Source organism: Xenopus laevis, chromosome 3S (assembly GCF_017654675.1).
Source record: "Xenopus laevis strain J_2021 chromosome 3S, Xenopus_laevis_v10.1, whole genome shotgun sequence".
Classification (NCBI taxonomy): domain Eukaryota; kingdom Metazoa; phylum Chordata; class Amphibia; order Anura; family Pipidae; genus Xenopus; species Xenopus laevis.
This window is the reverse complement of record NC_054376.1, coordinates 24,290,059-24,298,933: the sequence shown is the minus strand read 5'-3', so window position 1 is coordinate 24,298,933 and position 8,875 is coordinate 24,290,059.

Here is an 8,875-nt window from a genome sequence, read left to right as displayed (position 1 = left end):
CGTGCAAGGCATTGTGGGAACTGGAGTCTTGGCTGGTATTTTGAAGGCACAGCTTGGACACCACTCATATCAATACTAAGGGGCACATTTACTATGGGTCGAATATCAAGGGTCAATTAACCCTCGATATTCGACTTCAAATATCGAAGACGAAGGATTTACAGCAATTCGTTCAATCGATCGAACGATTTTCCTTCGATCACAAATTGCCTAGAAGGCCTATGGGGACCTTCCCCATAGGCTAACATTGGTGCTCGGTAGGTTTTAGGTGGTCGAAGTTTTTTTTAAATAGACAGTACTTCGATTATTGAATGGTCGAATAGACGAACGATTTTTAGTTTGAATCGTTCCATTCAAAGTTGAAGTCGTAGTCGAAGGTTGAAGTAGCCAATTCAATGGTCGAAGTAGCCAAAAAAATACTCCGAAATTCGAAGTATTTTTCCTTCTAATCCTTCACTCGAGCTAAGTAAATGTGCCCCCAAGAGTATTATAAAATTGTTACCCCATGCAATATTATACTATTTTTATTTTGCAGCAGCTAATACTGGGGTAAAACACTAACTTACACCCCATATATATATAAATAGCATAGTACCGCACTCAGTGGGAATACTTGTGAAAAAATCAAGATTTATTTAAAAGAATTTGGCACCCGGGCAAGTTTAGGGTGTGCTCCTCCATTTTATATATATTTATAAATACAAAACAAAAATCGCGCACCCAGGCATATTTATTTCTTTTTTCATGAGTGCTTTCATCATTCTGAATATATATATATATATATATATATATATATATATATATATATATATATATATATATATATATATATATATAAAGCCAATGATGATTCTATGTATACGGGGGACGCACAGCCGGGCCCCTCCCCCTCCGTACTGCTGCATTTTCTGTGGCGCACGGGCTGCCGGGGGGCCCTGAGGGGGCGCACCACCTGCTCCCCCGGTAGTTCCGCCACTGTATATATATATATATATATATATATATATATATATATATATATATATATATATATATATATATATATATATATATATATATATATATATATATATATATGGGGATCATATAACATTCTCTCTAATGCTTTATTTACCAGTAGGTCTTTCCAGCTGACACAAGGTCACCCATTCCGATTAGAAGAAACGAGTTTCTGCTTAAATATTCGGAAGGGGTTTTTTACAGTGAGAGCTGTGAAGATGTGGAATTCTCTCCCTCAGTTGTACAGGCTGATACATTAGATAGCTTTAAGAAGAGTTTGAATGGTTTTTTAGCAAGTGAGGGAATACCGGCTTATGGAAGATAGCTCATAGTAGTTGATTCAGGGACTAGTCTGATTGTATCTTGGAGTGACAAAGAAATTTTTTCCCCCTCTGAGGTAAATTGGAGAGGCTTCAAATTGTTTTTTTTTGCCTTCCTATGGATCAACTAGCAGTTAGGCAGGTTATATATTGATGTAAAATGATGAACTTGATGTACGTGTGTCTTTTTTCAACCCAATTTACTGTTACCATGATTATTTCTATTAATCTCTAATCGTCAACACCTCATACTATATGATAAAAAGTAACCATATTTGGCACTGGGCTTCTTGATTTATAGAGTTCATAAGTCCCTAAATTCACACATTAAGCAATAAAGTCCAGTTTTAATGCAGTTATATACAGTATATATATAGTCGTGGTGTCACTAAACATAGAATACAGGGATTGGGGTGCAGTAATTATGGGCATAACTTGCCCTCCAAGTGAGTACATCCTTATAAAGTCTACTGATATGCGGCCATTCATATTGTGGGATATGATAAAGCTGTACCTTGACATTTGAGATTTCTCTCTGTATTTTTTCTTATGCAATTTTAACCCGATGGTTTTAAATTTGTAAACTGTGCTGCATGAAATGGTGTGACTATATCGGAAGCAGACCCTGTCATTTCTGCAGGGCCCAGGAGGTACAGTATAGGGGTCTTATGTCTATGAAAGTTTATAAACAAATGTTATGGGGGCTCTAAGATTTTAACTTCTAGTTACACCACTGGCTACGATGTAAACAGGAACATTTCTTTTATAAGTTCAGAAGAGTGTGTGTATTTTGAAAACATTGTTGTTGTCTGTCTTAAATCGTTGATCTGTGGTCCTGCATGACATGCCAAACATATTTACCTGCACTGCATGACCCAGCTTGCCTGAAACAGTACAAGCAGATAACAATGGGGGGACGGAATTTTAGTTGCATCTAGGAATGTACACAACTCCACAAGGGCATTCTGCTGTGGCACTTTTTGAATTCTGCATCCTTTCTGAAAAGTGTAATACAGGTATTCGTTATCTGGAAACTTGTTATCCAGAAAGCTCTGAATTCCATAGACTTCATTTAATCCCACAAAAATGCAGATTTTTAATAATGGTTTAATTAATTTTCATAATAAAACAGTAGCTTGTACTTGATCCAAACTAAGATATAATTAATCCATATTGGAAGCAAAACCAACCTATTGGGTTTATATTTTTGCAAGCTTGTAAGCAACATGTTGCTCCCCAACCCTTTGGATGTTGTTCCCAGTGGCCTCAAAACAGGAGCTTATTTTTTAATTCCAGGCTTGGAGTCAAATTTTGGTTGCATAAAAACCAGGTGTACTGCCAAACAAAGTCTCCTGTAGGCTGCCAGTCCACCTAGGGGCTACCAAATAGCCAATTACAGCACTTATTTTGCAGCACCCAGGAACTTGTTTCGTGCTTGTGTTGCTCCTCAACTATTTTTACATCTGAATGTTGCTCACAGGTAAAAAAAAGGTTGGGGGCCCTGCTTTAAGGTATCAAGATCCAAATTACAGAAAGATACATCATCCAGAAAACCAAGCATTCACTTTGCATCAGTTTCTGTATACATATAAAGTATATCCAGTCAGCAGCACCTCAGAATAACAGTCCCAGAACTCCCTAACTCCCTAACCAGTAGGATCTACATTACTATCTTTTCTATATTTAGGAATATATTTTTTTTGTATTTTTGAAGCAAAAGTCCTGTGTTTTTTCGTGTGCTACTTATCATCTCTAGCGGCTACAGGCATCTGTTATGGTCTAAACCTCCACTGGTACCTTTTGTTTATAATCCTCTTACCAAAGGAAAGTAAAAATAATATATAAATTATGGGAAATTACCTTCCTGTAATTTGTAGCTTTTTAAATAACGAGTTAATGGATCCTATACCTGGGACAGTACTAATCTCTGTGCATGTGCATGTGTTTAAGTATGTGTGAGTGTGTTGCATATTATGTGATAAAGACAGAGAAGATTAATCAGTGTGTTGTATTTTCAGCCAAAACTAAATACAGATTTTTTTTTGTCCCGCTGCAGAGTGCCAGAATGTTGCTTTGAAGTCATCAGGCTCTAATCAGTGTTTGGCACAGTCATGTTGTGCCTGTAATAATAGCTTTCACTTTACTATTATGTTTCCCATAACATGTGCTGGACTTGTCCCAGGTGATGTTGTCACTATTGGGCTAGGACATTACTGCCTATACCAGAGCCCATTTACTAATGAAGGGGGCAAAGTGCATAAAGTGGCTGCAAAGTGCAAAGACCTGTGCCTTTCCCATGAATACAGTGCTGCCTGTGTTCTGCTGCACTGTATTTAAAGGGGTTGTTCACCTTAGTAACTTTTAGGGGCCGATTCACAAAGGGTCGAATATCGAGGGTTAATTAACCCTCGATATTCGACTGGGAATTAAAATCCTTCGACTTCAAATATCGAAGTCGATTTTAGCGCAAATAGTGTGATCGAACGATCGAAGGATTATTCCTTCGATCGAACGATAAAATCCTTCGAATTGAACGATTCGAAGGATTTTAATCCAACGATCGAAGGAATATCCTTCAATCAAAAAAACTTAGGAAAGCCTATGGGGACCTTCCCCATAGGCTAACATTGAGTTCGGTAGCTTTTAGATGGCGAACTAGGGTGTCGAAGTTTTTTCTTAACGAGACAGTACTTCGACTATCGAATGGTCGAATGGTCGAACGATTTTTAGTTCGAATAGTTCGATTCAAAGTCGTAGTCGTAGTCGAAGGTCGTAGTAACCCATTCGATGGTCGAAGTAGCCCAAAAAAAACTTTGAAATTCGAAGTTTTTTTACTTCGAATCCTTCACTCGAAGTTAGTGAATCGGCCCATAAGTATGACGTAGAGAGTGATAGCCTAGGACAATTTGCAATTGGTTTTCACTTTTCATTATTTGTGGCTTTTGTGTAATTCAGCTTTTTATTCAGCAGCTCTCCAGTTTGCAATTTCTGCAATCTGGTTGCTAGGGCCCAAATTACCCTAGCAGCCATGCACTGGTTTTAATGAAAGACTGAAATATGAATAGGAGAGGACTGAATAAAAAGATGAGTAATAAAGAGTAGCAATAACAATAAATGTGTTTATTGTAGCCTTACTAGCATTTGAAAGCTGGAAAGAGAAGAAAAAGGCAAATCATTCAAGAACTATAAAAAGCAAAACATGAAGGTTGTGATGCACTGGGCAGGGGGCATTTGTTGATAATTTTCACTTTCGCATAAAGTCTATAGCAATATATTGGGTGGTGCTCCTCTGAGTATATTATGTAGATCACTAACCTCTTATTCCCTTTCACTAAGACATTATTGGGGTAATTGTCTTAGTGAACGCTTACCATTAAATAACATAATAATATTGTTTAGACAGTTGAAAATTACCGATTTGATTGCTGTTGGCTCCCAGGGGCTGTTGGTTCAGTGCTGGGTATTGATCACTACTAGTTTCACTGGGAAAGGACTGCCACAAACAAAACTATGTAAAATTAATTTAAAAGAAACATATTGTGCATTAATGTGTTTAAATATAAAAGGATTGCTCTTACAGAAGTAGTGTTTCAGGCTAGTTTATTAATTATTTTTAGAAAATCCTAGTAGGGACTACTGTTCCATCTCCTTGTGCCTCCTTCCCAGGCTGTGCAGAGGAGCTGGAGGCACTCAGCACACTGCACTGTAGGAAAGGAACCAATCAGCAGCTAGGCTGACCTGTCTTTGTTTGTGTGACTGCAGGGTTACAATTAACAAGCCCCTACAGAACGCATTTTAGAACATTGTCAGGGAAAATCGTTGTCCTGCATGCGCTGTCCTAAGCAAGAGGAATGCGACATAGCATGATTTTTTACTCACCACTCCAAGGCTGATGTCACACCTCGTTTCTCCCTCCTCAGCCTTCAGCTCTTGATCCTCACTCCTCCTTACTCAGCCATCCATCCTGGGTCCTCGTTCCTCACTCCTCCCTCCTCAGCCATCCATCCTGGGTCCTAGTTTCTCCCTCCTCAGTCGTCAGCTCTTGCTCCTCACACCTCAGGATGCGCATATTCAGCCCTGGGCCCTGATTATAGTTACTTGTTTTTGCCAATAGGGGTTTTAGGTTTTTCAATTGCAGCAATTAAATTCGAGCTACAGCTGACTGCTAAGGAGAGAGACACTAGGACGCAGGAAGGATGGCTGAGGAGGGAGGAGCGAGGACCCAGGATGGATGGCTGAGAAGGGAGGAGTGAGCAGCGAGGACCTGACAGCTGAGAAGGGAGGAGCAACGTATGACGTCTGCTTTGAGGAGGGGTGAGTGGAAAAGCAGGCTACGTTGCATTCCTCTAGCATAGGAGATCGCATACAGGAGATGGATTTCCCCTGACGATGTCCTAATATGCATTCCGTAAGCCCCCTCTTACTGTGCCCCTGGCCAGGGAACATTAGAACACACCCACCTCTTATTTGAAACAGGAACAGGGGCTGTAGCACATTTACAGGGAGCTCCAATAAAGTGGCATTTTGAAGACATTTATCTTTTTTAGCCCAGAATGAAACCAGCACCATATATTATTCATTATTTCCTACAACAATAGGAGGATTTTTGTCTGCTTTAAAGTTATGCTATTAAACAGTACTGGGTGTTTTTGTTTTTTATGGAAATGTACTTCTAAAGTTTTAATGATATACGAATGATTTGCCTCTAGGAAAGAAATGAGTGAAGAATCTTCTTTTTTCTATACTTTTTCTGTTCAGTGAGACTCTGGTGCACCCAGCACGTAGATTCTGCTCCCAGTATTTATAACTGGTTGGTGTACAGACTGTCCTCCCTCATTTTTCTCGATACTGTAATAGTAATGATACTGCAGATTAATGTGCAATAAAATGTGTCACTCTCCACTCTTTATGTCTAAAGATATATGGAGCTTTTGGATGAAAAGCAGAAGATAATATATCATATAAGTTTGGCCTTTGAACGCTGATGGGAATTTTGAAGCCATAAATACATTATCAGCGTTATCTAAATAGTGTTTATCCAGGGAAGTGTTTTGTCTGCCCTACAGTGGAATGGCAAATCAATTGGGAGCAGTCATTACTATGGATATTACCTGTCAATTAGGAGTTAGCTGTGCCAATGAGTCCATGAAGTGGAACTAACCCTGGAGATACCACCACCTTCGAACCAGGTGATAGCTCCAGGGTTCCCACAGCACCTTGTATCAATAGGCACAGCCCATGAGTGCCAAAAGCATTGGGCCCACCTGTCACTTACCCACAATAATTGTGGGAAATTATGCCAACCGGAGATAGAAAACATAATCAAGTGCATGCACGAGAACAGGCCTAGGTACTCTTGCTGGACTTGGGGTAGAAATATGTGCCTTGTACCCCAAAAGCTTTGTGCCCTAGGCATGTGCCAGTTCTGCCTACCCCTAGTTCCGGCCCTGCCTGTTAGCAACGTAGATCTTTTCTGCTGATTCCCGACACATGCTCTGGGCTTCTGTCAAAGACTTAAAGACAGTTGATGTAAGTCATCATTTCTGGTAGAGTTTGAGGATGGGGGGCAGCACCAGAGGAAAAGCCAAGGCAATGCCCTTTGTGCCATTAGCTTTACAAAGAAATACAGTTAAACATTATGGAGCAGTCTCTGGTGCACACAATAAAAATTGAAAAACATTTATTTAAAGGGAAAAGTGATTGTGCCAGATGCAGCACACACTCCAGACATATACTAGAGCACTGTTGTGTAAGTACAGTTAATACCTGGAAATGAAACCACTCTATATTCGGCTACTGATCATCTGCTCTTTTAAAATCCTGCATCATTTATTTGATTGAAAGTTATATTTAAATATACCAGTGTAATATACCATGTGGGGCTTAGCTGGTATGACTGGTCCTTTCAAAGGCCAGATCATTCATTTTCAATATATGGATGAAGCAAACTTAATTGATGCATTTGGTACATACAAGGCACATTATTTCAGATGAAAAAAAAAAGATTTAGCTATCCGTGTGCCAAATGCTAGGGTAAATACAGAGCAGGGCACCTACTCTGTGTGTGTCTATGTTTATGTATGAAGGAAACATTAGAAGGAAACAGAGTTCATACATCAGCGTGTTACACCATTTGCCATTACATCAGCGTGTTACACCATAGGGATCACTGGGGACAATACATATAATTATGTTACTGTTTGAAGGCTCTTCGCTGATGAGAAAGCGCTTGTTATGGGTTTAAGGGATCGAAAGTTAATCCTAAAGGGAAATGCAAAAGAGAGTTCTTTAATTTAACTGTATTGCACAGCCAGCCGAACTCTATGGAAAGTTTAAGCCGGCCATATCATTCCTGCAAATGATTTTCCAACAATAACAAAATGATATGTGTGTATAAAGATATGACTGCAGCTGCATCAGATGCTCCCCATAGACAACCCCAAGGAACCCAGAAATTGCTGAAAATGAACCAGTGAAGCAGGACAGAGGATTTTAGCCTCAGAAGTGAATTGCAATTGGATTGTAGCCTGGATACAGTTTTCCCTTTGCTTAGGTGAACCTGTCCTTACAGTTGGGATTTAATTGATTTTACTATGTTATCTTGCACCCACAGTACTCACAGGTAGTGTTAGTCTTAGTGCTGCCATGTGACAATCCTTGCATTTCTATCATCACCCCACTTGCCCAATGTTTTAGGCGTTCCCTTCCAATTAAAAGTACAGAAAGCTCCGAATTACAGAAAGGACGTTTCCCTTAGACTCCATTTTATCATATCCACTATTTGTGATTCGGCTGAATCCCCAAATACTTCATGAAAGATTCGGCAGAATACCGAACCAAATATAGAAATAAGCATATAGAAATAAGGGGTAGGAAAGTAAAAAGTGGGGGAAACATTTTTTACTTCCTTGTTTTGTGATGAAAATTCCCTTTCCTGACCCTAATTTACATATGCAAATTAGGATTCGGATTCGTTCGGCCAGGCACAAGGATACGTCTGAATCCAAATCCTGTGGAAAAATGCTATCTGAATTCTGGATTCGGTGCATCCCTAATTTTATCCAAATAATCCAATTTTTTAAGAATGATTTAATTTTCCTCTTTATTAATAAAACATTACCTTGTACTTGATCTAAACTAAGATATAGTTAATCCTTGTTGGAAGCAAAACAATTCTATTGGGTTTATTTAATGTTAACATGATTTTCTAGTAGACTTAAGGTATGAAGATCCAAATTACGGAAAGATCAGTTATTGGCAGGTCCAGAGTATTCTGGATAACAGGTCCCATACCTGTAGAAGCTGCCAGTGATATTGATCTAGAAACATATTTAAACAATGTTGCTTTTGCAAAAATGACAGATCCTAAAACTCATTTAGAGCAAGAGCTCCTGTAGTCACAAAATGGATGTCTGAATATCCAGAAGAAAAACTTTCAATCAGAAAAGATACTTTCTGCAAGTCAGTGGCACCAGTGTTCTATATCTGATATATTTACCTGAGATAAGTGACTATAGACCTGTTTGCGCAAACACTACTATTTTATGGGGGGGGGG